This window comes from Ceratotherium simum, chromosome 10 (assembly GCF_057802395.1).
Source record: "Ceratotherium simum simum isolate JZ-2026a chromosome 10, ASM5780239v1, whole genome shotgun sequence".
Lineage (NCBI taxonomy): Eukaryota > Metazoa > Chordata > Mammalia > Perissodactyla > Rhinocerotidae > Ceratotherium > Ceratotherium simum.
Window position 1 is genome coordinate 38,601,214 of NC_141909.1, and position 15,271 is coordinate 38,616,484.

The following is a 15,271-nucleotide window of genomic DNA, read 5'->3' on the forward strand; positions in this document are numbered from 1 at the left end:
CGGCTTTACCTAATTTGTAATGAGAGAGCAGGTTGCTCTTGGAGGTAATTGAGCCAGAGGTAAGATTCTTAGTAGAATCTTCCCTGTATTCAACTGAATTGATCTCCTTGCATATTTCACTATTTTACTTTCTCTACCAAATACTATATAGGTTTTCCCTCTGGAACAGTATATAAAAAGTATTTAAGATGAAAAATTTTTAAATCAATCGAACTCAGCTATCATGTACTCATACTATCTCTTTGCAAATCTCTTAATCCTGCATTGTTCATAAGTCATGGTTTCACACACCACAGAACAAGTTTCTGACTCTTATCTATGTCCATCTTAAAATATGACAAATATAAATGGTCTAATACTCCAGAGAAAATTTTTGATAATTTATTTAAGCATATATATCTATTAATATTAACTAATTTCACTTTTATTCTATCAATCAGTGGGAGACGGAGCTCACACTGAATTCTTCAACTTCTAGAACATCAGATAATATTCAAATAAGCTATTAATTCAAGTTCATGCCATGTTTTACCATATAAATTAATGTAGTGTTTTTAAAGTTTTATTTTAAAAAATGCTATTAGTTCAGCTTGCTAGATTTAGATCATCATTCTAATATTGTGGAGCAATTTTAAATCTCAATTATTTTATCTAACTCATTAGAGTTAGAGTTAGAGTTAGAGTTTCAATTTTCCTATATCTAGAGTTTTGAAAACAATATCTCATATTTTAATTTGATTAATTTATAAATGACACGAGGCTATTCATAAAATGAAACACCAGAGACCTCAATACCTTCAAAACCTCAAAACCATCTTGATAGTTTTGTAGCATTTTTATATAAATTGTTGTAGTCTACTATAGTTCACACTTTAAACATTTTCACAAACAATGAAAGGATATTTTTAGTAGTTTGCTAAAATAAATATATAGTATCCACAACTGACATCAACTCTGTCCTATTTAATGCCAAATTCAGTGTACATTTTCATCTATTATCTTACTTGATTTCACAGCACAATCAGATACTATTTGATTAGTTAACGCTCTTTTGGTTGTAATAGACAAAAACCCAATTCACAGCAGTTTGGGACAAAGGAGGAATTTATTAGATCTTAAACTTCTGTTTTTATTTTTAATCTTTTTTTATAGTTCTAGTCTGAACCACTGTCATTTTTTGGCTGGAATATTAAAATAGCTGTCTAACTAATGTCCTTTCTCCCACTCGATTCAATGACTGCTGAGATATTTATAAAACAAAGTCAGATCATTCTACTCTCCTAAAATACATCTCTCCGATGACCTTTGATTGCCCTGAAGGTCGAACATGATTTCAAACCTGCTGACTTCCTTGGATGTATATCCTACTCTTGTCTTCCCACCTTCCTGAATTCCAGCACAGAGATCATCTGTATGTTTCTTGAATATGTTGAGATCCTCCCAACTTTTGGTCTTGGATTAGTTGTTTCCTCTGTCTGGAATAGTTTGCTCCCTGACCTTCTTTTGGTTGATTTTATATGTTGTTCAGGTCTTGACTCAAGCATCTATTTTCTAACTAACTGTCCAATCTAAATTACTCTCACCATCAATGCACTCTCAATCATTTCTTTCTTTTTTTTTTTTATTTTTATTTCTTTTTTTTTTTGTGAGGAAGATCAGCCCTGAGCTAACATCAGCCAATCCTTCCTCTTTTTGCTGAGGAAGACTGGCCCTGGGCTAACATCCGTGCCCATCTTCTTCCACTTTATATGGGATGCCGCCACAGCATGGCTTGACAAGCAGTGTGTCGGTGCGCGCCCGGGATCTGAACCAGCGAACCCCGGGCTGCCGCAACGGAGCGCGCGCACTTAACCGCTTGTGCCACCGGGCCGGCCCCTCAATCATTTCCTTCTGCTTTATTTCTTTTTGACATGCGTTATACTCTACCATTATGTTATATTTTTTGCATATTTAACACTTACATATTTGAGTAACTGCATATAAGAATGTAAACCAAATTAGAGAAGTGATACTGTTTGTTCATAGCTGCATCCCCCACATATGAAGAGAACAGTACCTGACAACTCATTATTGGTTGGTACTCATTAAATATGGCACAAATGAATGTAAATACCCTGGAGAAAGGGGATAGAGGAAGGAACAAAGAATATATAATCTACTGCCGCTAAATCTTTTTCTTATGCCTCAGCTTATCTCTAGGTGTCCACTTTCTCTCAACCAGCCTATTGCACAATGCTAGAAACAAAATTCTTGGGAACTCTAAGCTACATGTTTGTTTTGTTACCTCTTGATATAACTGGATTTCTCCATCTCAGCTGAATTTCAGAAAATTTCTGGAGAAAGACTGTGATTAGTCTCATTTTGATCATATACCCAATGTTTGGATTAATTATTTAAAAAGGCAAATTTAAAATACTGTGGTAGAGACTGTTGGTGCCAGCTATATCGGTTGTCTCCTTTTCGCTCTGAGCACACCACTAAACGAGGTTTCACAAGGCCCTTGCTTTGAGGTAGTCCTTGTGTGTGGAATATACGTCAGTGATGTGTGCTATTTCTAGCTCAGGTAGATAAGAGTGGAGGAGCATTTATCTTGTTCTCTTTTCTCCACTGCCAGCCAGATAGAGGATGCAACAGAGGACTTAAAGGTTGTAGGGTATAGTAGAGTCAATTAATAAAAGGAAATTGAATGCCAGAATGATTGCATGAAAATTGCCCATTGACCTCTACTCAACTGTATCTTCAGTTAGAAATAGACTTTTATAGTATCAAGCTACTTAAACTCTAGTATTGTTTGTTATAATATTTATCCTACCTGAATGATATATTTACCTCCATTCTCCAGTTTTCTGATGCAAGTATTTCTTTTACTTTTGCATGGTGCATTGATCTGAGCATCTAATCAATCAATCAAAATTTATTATTTTTATAAAAAAATAAATAAAACATACCCATGTAGAATCATCTATTTTTATAATTTCATACTACTTAAAAGGCATAAAAGCTTATAGATATTGGCAAATAAATCCACAGGCATACCACTTCTAGGTTTTTTTAATAAATTTTTTATTTCTTTCATATTTATAACACTCAGTATTATTTTGCCCTTAACTTGTCTTGATATAGTCTTCCCAACTAACTCTACTTACTTTTTATAAAAACATAACCTCCTTCCTTTCAATAGTCATAGTCCATCTTTTTACCATTACTCAATTAAATTAGTCAATTAAAAATGATTAAAACTAGCATAAAGCACTTTTATGAATGAGTGTAATTGACTTTTGATAAGAACACAACTCAAGCTGTAGACAGAGAAATTTGGGAACATGTAACAGTGCAGCCTATTAGCAGAAAGCTTTCACCATGCATAAACACTAGTCATTATTTTTCACAAAGGCGTGGAGACCATAGACGCCAGATCACTAAGAGAAGGTTCATTAGAGAGCTTATAATTTCCCACCTCTGCCATCACCTAATACCACTACTCTGATCACAAATCTGTTTCTGTTCAATACAGCTCTTCTAAATCTACACTGTTATTTAGTATTGCTACCATCTAGCTAGTTTCTGGAAACAAAACCAAGGAAATGTTTCTTAACTAGCTTTCTTCTACAATTGATTCGATCTCATCATAAATATTAAACTATTCTGTTATAGCTCTCTGATCTGCAGAGGGTGTTACTCCTTCTTTACCTTATTTAATTATAGAGTGCAAACTTGTGTTGTAAAACTATGTATGGTAATCATTGTTTACCTGTAGACCTCTCCTACTGCACAACAACATAGGCCATGAGATAACCTAGAGCAGAAACAATATTTTATTCACATTTCAAAATTATTCAGTTTTGGATAGGGAACACGGTAGGGATTCAAAGAAGAGCTAGCAGGTATTCACTGCTTACTAAGCTTCAGGGACTCTGCTAACTGTTTTACATGGATTATTTTATTACTTATCTAAAGAGCACTACGAAGTGGATACTATTAGTATTTTAATTTTATAGACGATATGTTGAAAGTGAAAGAGTTTACATTTTTGCTCAAGGAACGTCTTGCAGCTAGTAAGTGTTTGAGCAGTCTGTCTGAGCAAATCAATTATGGTGAAAATTCGATATAACGTCCCTGCTCTTCTGGTGTTTACACACTAGTGGAGTAGTCAGGTGCTGGTTAAAGGGTTTTAACAATGAATGCATAATTACACGTTGGGATAAATGCACTGAATCAAAGAATGCATTACTTATGATTATATTCTGTGTTTTTACATTTGAATTCACCACATAGATTATATTTATTTGTTGTACAGTGCCATCAGCCATACATTTGTAATCTTGTCTGATGTTACTTTGTGGATAACAAATACTATCCATTATAAATTAACTTATTTAAATCATGGATACAAATTACTTCCAAATTCTGGAAATTATCACAATGTGTTAGTTTCATTGAGAAATTCTATATTCTTAGATTTAATATCTGTTAATATTAACAATGTTACTAAGATTCACTGTGTCTCTCTTTCCAGCTTAGTCTTGTAATTTCAAGAACATATCCTACATACATGCAAACGTTTCATTAAAAAAATTCTTAAATAAGATTTTCTTTTTGATATTCTTTTATGAAGACTGCAATCAATTTCTTAAGAGAAATGTTCTTATAGACTTTTCACTGTACTATTATTAATGAGAGTTTTGTTCTCCTTAAACTTCATACATCTACAGTTTCTCTTTAAATAAACTACTGCATGGGAAAACCGGTTGTATATATTTTTGCTATTATCAGTGTGTCTGATTATTGTGGTTGTCCCTTAATCCTATTGATCTTACTCTTGAGCCATACTTACTGGGTAGAAATCAATGTTAATTGATTAAAAGTGTCACCAGTGGAAGTAGCAGACTGGTTTTGCTACTTAGAGTTAATTTTCTGAATGGATCTATATTTCTGATGGATCTATTGTTTTTATTAATTTACCAATGTTTGTAATGGTGATTATATAACCACATAACGATGGTCTAAGAGTCATGCATGCTATATGTCAATAAAGAAGTTTACAATTAGTGAGGTAAAATATTTTTTAAAAAGAAACTGTTATCCCCAAAGGAAAAATAACATTTTATGAATGAAAGGATTATTTGAGAAAGGAGAGTTTAGACCTAGATTTTTTCAAATCTCATTATTCTGTAATTGCAACCAAAAAGTAAAATGTTGCCATATAAATACAAACATATGTAAGTGGAACAGATTTACCATCCAGAAATAAAGCCAATATATTCAGGAGCCTAATATATGACAATGTTAGATTTAGAAGTCTCTGAGTAAGGGATGCTTTAGTTTATAAATGAAATTGGTATGTGTAACTTTTTTTTTTTTGTGAGGAAGATCATCTCTGAGCTAACATCCATGCAAATCCTCCTCTTTTTGCTGTGGAAGACTGGCCCTGGGCTAACATCCGTGCCCATCTTCCTCTACTTTATATGGGACGCCCCCACATCACGGCCTGACAAGCGGTGCATCGGTGCACAACGGGGATCCGAACGGGCATGTGTAACTTTCTATTGGAAGGAAAGCAAACATAAATCCATACTGCATATCATATGCCAAATTGATCCTTAATAAAGACATTCATTGAAAAGAAAACATTCAAATGTTAGTAGAATATTGAAAAGAATACTTGAATATTTGTGAAATCTTACAGTGGGGGAGATATTTCTGAGTAAATCTTCACCTATGCCCCTTCCCCCCAAAAATTCAAAAGCAAACTGGGATCATAGCAGCTCTTAAATTACCCATGACCAGAAACTCAATTTTAAATAAACTCAGTGGATTTTAGAGAAGTTTCAGTTTATGGCTGTAAATACTTGATATGATTTACTGTACTTTTTTTTTGCAGGGAATCACCAATAAACAAATTATTGAGAGACTTATGAAAATTAGAAAATTATAAGGAAGAATATAAACTTATTTAAATTTTAAAATGAGTTTAAACAGTTGGATTTAAAGCATTGAAGAAAAATATTATCTATGTCATGGCTCTAATCAATGTTTTTGTTCTCTGAATAATCAACACTATACTAATGACTCTTACTGGTAATTCTCAAAAAGGAGGGAAAACATACCTTTAGTTCATTACTTATCTCCCCAATATGTCTTAGAATCCATAATTGAAAAGATGGAGACACTGAAGTATGTGAATTTTTAAAATTTGCATATCAAACTATATCATTAAAAGATCAGCTGAAAATGCCAGAGTAAAGAAGAAAAAACGCAAATTATCTGTAAAAGAGTCTTTATCATAAATAATCAGAGCCTTTATAAGGCATTTAAAAAAGAGACATAGAAAGTATTATGTGGTAACAATTTTCAGAAAATAAATTAAAATGGGCAATGAAAAAAAAAAAGGGAAGTGTTCCAGTAGATACTAAGTCTAAGAATCTCCTGGTAGACAGAAACACTAAAATTAAAGCAACAAGTTGATAATATCTTTAAAATCAAACCTAAAGTTGGTAGCCACTGGCACTACAGGATCATTTTTAAGTTGGAAATCTGCTTCTACCGTTACATATAATAAAAATATTTCAATATAGAAGAAATGAAATAATATTTGATATGGCTTTAATGAAAGCTACAAATCATATCCTCACACAGAGAACTTTTCTTCTCTAAATTTCTTCTAGACTATTTTTCTAAAATTTTTTCTAACATAAAACAAGTAGAAGTTGCTATTCTCACTAGGGAACCAAGAGATTCAAATTGCTCCTGTGACATGCTCACTCATTGATCAAATACAGAATGTATAATTGAGTCTGATCAGTCACTCATATAGCCTCTGGTATATGATATTGTTAAATATTCAAAAAAAGCTTTCAAATAGATAAACTAATGGGAAAAAGTAACTAGTATGTTCATTTGTGGTTGCTGTTGAAGGCAAAAATATATGCTATATTATCTGCTATAAAGTTTTCTTGAATATTCTATTCATAATTTAACTCTAAATTCTAGTTAAGGTGATGTTTCAAGTCTATTTTCCCCATAGTGATGATGATAATAATTCCTACTTTACTTTTTGTAAGAAAGAAAAAACAACATTAAGGATAATACAGCATTAAGAGTGAATCTAGGGCCGGCCCTGTGGCTTGGTGGTTAAGTGCGCGCGCTGCGATGCTGGTGGCCCGGGTTCGGATGCCGGGTGCGCATCGAGGCACCACTTCTCCGTCCATCCTGAGGCCGAGTCCCACATACAGCAACTAGCAGGATGTGCACCTATGACATACAACTATCTACTGGGGCTTTGGGGGGAAAAAATAAAATAAATAAAATCTTTAAAAAAAAAAAAAAGAGTGAATCTAACCAAATTTGTTAAATGTTTTAAAAATTAAGCAAATAAATTATTTGTTAAAAAATTATCATATTATCTACTGCAACTCTAGGTGGAAAATTTAGCTTATGTTAATATCACTTTTGTCACATCAGATATCCTTTCTGAATAACAACTGACAGATGTCTTTTCATTCCTCTAAAATGAAAGGAAAAACACTTAAAAAGACTATCCTTTGCCTGAGACTATTTTCCTCCTTCACAGGAGATACGTGAACAACATCAAAAACTGTTACTCTGCCTTTAATTTATGATTTCTTTTAGTTCTATACCTTTTTCTCATGGCCTTTCTTAACATAGCAGTGATTCTTCCTGTCATAGAATTCCTTTTTTTTACGTCACGAAGAAGGTCTACTTGCCCTTACATAACTGCTTTGTCGTTAATAAAATTCTTATAAAAAATTAACAATGTTTTTGGTCTGTACCTATGCAAAGCATCATATGCTTACATTTCTTCTAGGTCTATAAATGTCCTTTCCACAACTCCTCTCCCCCAAATATTGATGAACAAATGGTATACACACTCACATAAGACACTAGTTGTTATCCAGTCTGATTCTAACACGTATATGGCAACATAGTCTATATTGCCATTGAAGACATTTTGAAGTAATATGATCTAAACCTTCATAAAGTAAAAAGCAAGAGTGTCTTTTTAATAAAAATTATGTTTCTTAGAGAGATTCATTTCATATAACCTTCCCATAGCTTTGACCAGAAGACACAGAAACAAATTTTACGTACTAGTCTAGTATAATTTTCTTGTGGATTATTTTCTAAAGAAGCACAGTGAGCATGAACAATGAATAGAATGCATAATGTATGGGAAGATGAACAGTGAATAATAAATTTTTAACTTAAACAAGAGCCTGTTTCTCTGGAGGCTCAGTAGTTTGATCAAGACACTATGTTTTAAAATGCAGCTTATAACCTACCATACTGAAATAGATGGGAGAATGTGTTTCAGATAAGATGTGAATTAAGAAATCTCACCCTTTGGTTACACGTCTCAGGGAGTTGGAATTTTCTGTTTAATAAATATTTCAATCTAAAGAGAGACGCCTCAGTAAAATGAAAACAAATAACACTGCTGTCTCCAAAGAGACAGTGTATTACTTGAAAATGGATGAAATGGCCCATGCTCTGCCCTATGACAGTTAAATGCTCAAAATGAGGCAGTCGAAAATAGTTAACACATTCTCACAGACATGAAATTTGGTCTCCACTGTTGTTCTAATTTGAGACAAAGAAAAGAGAAAGAAAAAGAGCACAAGCTTCAGTAATATTCTTCCAAAGATTATATGTAACAATAACCAGGGACATAGCAGAATCTTAGATAATATCATTTCAACTTAGAGCTGACCTTGTTGATTAACGCCCTAATATTCTTCATTACAGGCATTCAAAATATGGAAAACAATCATTAAAAAGTTCTTAATAGATAATTTCAAATGTTTTAAATGAGCTATTATTTGCTGGATCTTTAGATTTGAATTTGAAATTTTTATTAGACAATGAACTGGGAATTGAATATGAAACAAATAGAATTACATGGCTTCGTATCTACTGATATCATGAAGCTTTGATGTTTGACACATATCAGGGATGCTCATAGAATCAAGGCCTGACTGTTACATTTATTTTGTCCTGAGCTAATTCAAAAACTTTTTTAAAATCTCAGGGTAACTTGTCCCTCAATTTTCACGTTACCCACATTATAGCAGAAGAAATTTTGTCAGGTAATATATAAATCTATGTAGATATTCAATGATAGGATTTTTCCTTTTTTTTCATTCTCATTTCACTTTATTGGGGAAAACTACCATTTAAGCATTAAAATGCAGCCAAGTTAGGCTGTAAGAAGTGATTCCTGTTAGTAAGGTAAAGTTTGTTTACCTTTTGGATGTTTGTTCTTGAAAAATATGGAAATTGGGTAGGACAAATTTTATCCTTGTCCTCAAGGAATTTATAGTCTGGTGGAGTTAATGTAGACGTGACGTTGTGGTGAACAAAATTACAGCACAATGAGATTGGTTCTCAGTTGAGGAAAGTACAAAAGGCTATGAAGGTACTTAATTTAGAAAATCAGCTCAGACTCCAGAATCACTGGAGTCTTTCTGGATGAGCATTAATGATTCAAGCAAAGGAAAATGGAGAACTAAAGTTGTCCACGCAAAGGAATACTAGTGTAATTCAGTTAGCCTGGGTGAGGTTCGAATAATCCAGGAAAGGAAGAACCTTTATGGCCTGTGAAGGGATTTGCATTTTTATCTTGAGACCAAGGGAGAGTTATGGAAGATTTGTAAGCCAATCAGTGGAGCTGCAGTGGAAACCAGAGATCTGAGTGAGTTAGTGGAGATGGCTGGAGGGTGCCAAACCAGAGGCACGGAGACACATCACAACATGGTACAATAATCTAATCTTCTTGTAAAGATCACCTCTTTTCTTTATACCAGTGGTCCTCAAGTTAGATTCTCAAATCCCTGGGGGTTCTTGAGATAAGTTCATAGGGTCCACAGATGAACACTACTTTTGTAACAATGCTAAAACATCGTTTCTTCTTCATTGTGTTGACATTTACACAATGCAATCTCAGGGGAAAAATCCAGTTTCATTTGAGAATGTCATTGGTAAAGCAATAAAAATTTTAAAAATATATTAAATCTCTACCCTTGAATCATGTCTTTTTTACATTCTGTTACAAAATGGAAAGTTTGCATAAAGCACTTCAGCTGCGTACAGATGTTCCAGGTTACCTCAAGTGATATCACTGTTACAATTGTTTGAGTTTTGAGCTGAACTAGCAGCTTTAGTTTTTGTGGAACATCATATTTACTTAAAAGAATGACTGAGACAAAGTATAGTTTTGCTTGTTGATTTCTAGACATTTTCTCAAAACTGAAGAGAGTAAGCCTGACACTTCAAAGAAAACAATAGTAATTGTTGAGCTAGAATATATGTGTTCAAAGCAGTACTTGCCCCTTCTCAGTTCTGCTGAGGATCAGAGAATTCAAGTAATTTGTCCCAATTTACACTGCTAGCACATCTTTGTTTGAATTTTAATCTGTATTATTTTGCATTAAAATTTCTAATATCAGAAGAGAAAATTGATATAATATTGCTCTTATAATTTCTGGAATTACACAGATGTCAGCATTCAGATATCAGAAATAAGAATGATGAAATGAACTAGATAGCATTTTTTTCCCTAGAAAATGCAAATATCTGGGCCCCTAACTCAGAAATTCTTAATAAGTCATCGTATTTTTTTTAATGCCCTAGGTAATTGTAATATTTGGTCAAGATTGGAAAACACTGGCCTAGATTGCGGCTTCCTTGAAAGTCAGTTATGCTATGTAAGGTAGAAATAATAAAATCTTTGTCAAATTTGCTTACATCTACAAGTGTCTCAGATCCCTGTACACTACACATGTTTTTCCTTAATTCATCACTGAAAGAATGTAATTTCCTTGCAAATATATCTTTTATGCAATGATGAGTTAATTATTACTTCCATGATCCAAATCCCTTTGAAGAGAGCTGATTTCCCAAGAAGTAGGGATGCTAGACTACTTCCAAAGGAGGATTGGATGTGATTAAAAATGTACAACTGCAATCCACTAGTCCCAATTATATAACTTATCAACTTTTGAATCTTTACCGCAAACTGTAAATTGCAGCCAAACACTCCATTTGGATTGACTGGAATATCTAAGATGTATAATCGCCTTAGCAAAAGCAAATTTGCGGCTTAGCATAGAATCTTCATTCTTTAGGCAAAGATGCTAACCAAATTATCTCTCTCCTGACAAAAAAGAAATGAAGTGAAATATTTCAAGTTTTGATTAGCTATTTAACTTTTTGAAATGCATAGATAATATTTATATTCTGCACAAATCTAATATTAAATGCTTATAGCTCTAATGGCATAGGATACACATAATGCATATTCATGAGTTCATGAGTTAGTTGCACAATACTTAAATGCATCAATAATTAACAGTTTTGCATTATACCACATACAAACATTCATTTACTGATAGTTTGTTGATCCATTTGCAATTCTTCTACTGTTTATTTAGACCTAATTTCCATATTCTTCCTGATATGTAAACATGCTACTCTATTAATTTAACTTCAGAATTCCAGTTCACTAGACAGCTTAATGCCCTTGTTACACAATTGCTCTTGTTCTTTGTACTAAAACCGCAATTTTTTGAAATCTTATAGTAAGTATGAATATAGATTTACTAATGAAGTAAAGCTATTAATATATGAATGCATTCAACTCCTCAGAGTGCTTACTTAATGGAACATACAGTCAACTAATATGCTAGAAAAACTTTGAGAATGAGATTAACCATCTGTGTGCGATTTAAGCTTTTACTTGGGAAATATACATTTCTGTCAAATTAGCTGAACCTACTTTTTTAAAAAAGGTACTCAAGTTTAAATTTTAAGAACTAGGAATTTTAAAAAGAGATACAGATTTTAACCATACTAAATTAAAAGAAAGTGAGGTACTTCTGACATTACCATTTATCTTAGTTTGCAAAACTGAGAATTTGAGACAGTTGTTTATTTGAATAAAGAGAATATGTGACAGAATTCATGGTGTGTATCATACCAGGGGTTAAATAGCAGGCATGAAAAATAACTATCCACACTGATGACTGCATCAATTTGACATAAGAAAATTTGTTGAGTGTCTCCCAAAAGAATAATTTAACTTAAGAATCATAGACGCAAGTTAAGCAAGTTCAAAGTTATGGTTCAGGAATTATTTGTAACAATTTTTAGTCATATATCAATTTACCTTCTTAAGGTAAAACTGTCACTGAGATTTTTGTTTATCTACTTGTAAGTTCATGAGAGGATAATGTCTGCCTTAACTTGTACACACATTTATAGACTAGGATATATTTTTTTATTTTCTGTAGTATTAAAATGTAAAATATAACTAAATAATACTGAAAACATTTGGCTGAGTATGTATAATATCATTTGCATTTAAAGATGAGGAAAGTGAGTTTCTCAGAAGAAAATAACTGACCCAATGCAGTGATGACTAAGTCAGGACAGGAACACATCTACTTCTAAAGTCCCTGGCTGTTATAGGGCACACTATATCCCCTCTCTGCTTCTGGACTTATAACTAGATTCAAGTTTAGCCAGCCCCCTAAAGATGAGGTACAATGTGTGATCCATGAAGAGGTGTATTATACTCTAAAAGAACTACTTGAGTTTTCTAATTTATGCAGACAGAAATCCAGAGAATTTGTGAGGGAATGTATAGTAAATGTGTGGGATAACGATAGAAGGAACATAAAGTGGATCAGGCCAAATTTATTGACGTGGACACACTAAGCAGTGATTCTGCAATTAAGGCTGTGACTCAGGAGTCAGAAAGGGTTCTAACAGTTTGATTAGTTGATTGCTGAAACGTGGACCAAATGATGGCCCATTGTGAATGAACTGGAACTGCCTTGACATGCCTTGGTTTAACATAGAGAATGGGTTCTAAGACTCAGGGAGATTAGAATGTTAAACTAGATTTGTTGTTTAAGACCTACTCACCTACTCTCCAGAGGATACACCTTTCACCAACACTGTAAGGAATAAATCTGTGAGAGGAACCCCAGCATCCTTGAAGAGCTCTGTGATCACTCTTCTCTGTAGGCCAGACCTCACAGAGAGAACCGTAGTCACTGAATTGGGAAACCTAAATGCAATGGGAATAACTGGATCTCAGGGCGGCAGGGACCAAGTAGTGGCACTCAACCACCAAAGGCTAATTAGACATGGTTACTGTAATGGAAGCAGAGTCAAAGTAGCAATCAGAATAGTCTTATTCCCACAGACCTATGGCATTGCCTAATCGATCTTGGTATTTTCAAAAGCATTTCTTCAGATCAAGGAACTCACTTCACAGCAAAAGAAATACGGCAATAAGCCCACGCACATGGAATTCACTGGTCTTGTTACCAAACCAAAAGGGGTCCTCTTCTTGGTGAGTTGAAATCAGAGCCTAGCCAGAAGTAGTTGTCACACAAAGTAAAGTTTATTTGCTGCAAATAAGAAGCCCATGGGGAATTATTTCCCAAAGCTGTGGCTCTCTGAGCATGGGAAAGCAGGGGGCCTTTTATTTCAGATGGAGAATGAATATTCAAAAGGGAGAGGTGGGTATTCGCTTGCACAGGCTCAGCTGGAAACATGCTTCCACATATACTGCATGTTATAGTAATAAGGCTTAGGTTCCTCCTGGAACAGAGATTTTAGTATTAATATAAAGCAAAGGGTGATTTTGGTCATCTCTCTGCTCATCTGCACAGGCACTGCTCTTGTGATGGGGCACGGTCTGGTTCAGGGTGGTCAGTGATTGCATCTCTCTCTCTCTCTCTCTCTCTTTTATATTTGCTGAGGAAGATTGGCCCTGAGCTAACATCTATTGCCAATCTTCCTCTTTTTGCTTGAAGAAGATCGTTGCTGAACTAACATCTGTGCCAGTCCTCCTCTGTTTTGTTATGTGGGATGCCGCCACCACATGGCTTGATAATCAGTGTGTAGGTCTGTGCCCAGGATCTGAACCCGTGAACTCTGGGCCACTGAAACAGAGCTTGCAAACTTAACCACTGTGCCACTGGGCCAGCCCCTGTATCTCTTAACATAACAACAACAACAAAAAAAAACTGTTTGGAGAAACAGTTAAATGCTTCCAAAACCTCCCTTGAGTTCGTCAGGGCAATTAGTCAGTGACAGTTTTACCATGTTCCCCACCATCCTGAAGAAGCTGGCTCAATAGAATGGTGCAAAGGTCTTTTGAAAACTCGGCTACAGCACAAACTAGGTAGCAATACCTTGCAGGGCTGGGGCAAGGTTCTCCAGAAAGCTGTGTATATGCTGAATCAGTGTCCAATATTCAGTGCTGTTTCTCCCATAGCAAGGGTCCAGGAATCAAGGTTTGGAAATGGGAGTGGCACCACTCACTATTACCCCCAGTGACCCTCCAGCAAAATTTTTGCTTTCTGTTCCAATGACTTTATGCTCTACTGGCCTAGAGGTCTTAGTTCCATAGGAAAGAATGCTTCCACCAGAAGACAAAACAATGATTCCATTGAACTGGAAGTTAAGATCTCCTCCTGATCACTTTGGGCTCTTCTTGCCTCTGAATCAACAGACCAAGAAGCAAGTTGTGCTGTGGCTGGGGAGACAGATCCCGACTACCAAGAGGAAATGGACTACTATTCCACAAGGGAAGCAAGGAAGAGTATGTCTGGAACACAGGAGACCCCTTAGGGTGTCTCTTAGGGTTACTGTGCCCTGTGATTAAGTCAATGAAAAGCTACAACATCCCCATTCAGGTAGGACTACTAATGGCCCAGACTCTTTAAGAATGAAGACTTGGGTCACTCCATCAGGTAAAGAACCACAATCAGCTGAAATGCTTGCTGAAGGCAAAAGGGATATAGAATGAGTAATAGAAAAAGATAGTTACAAATACCAACTACAACCATGGGACCAGTTACAGAAAGGAGGACTGTCACAATCATGAATATATCTTCCTTATTTTGCTATGAATATGTTTGTGAGTGTGTGTGTGTACTTTTCTTTCCTCTTTATTCTCTTATCATGTAACATAGGATGAATTGATTTTATATCATAGTACTGTATTATTAATTTTACATCATAGAATTTAAGTGACAAGATATCAAAGAGAAGAGTAAATATGACTCTAGGACATTATCTCCTCTTCTGGGGAAGGGATTAGTGTGTTTTTGGTAGTACTCAGGATAGTCGTATCATGTTAGGTGGAATGACGACCCTGTTATTATCTTTATTTGGAGATAAAGTATGGTTTAAGAAGATATATACGGGTGCCAAGTTGACAAGAGGTAGATTTGTGATC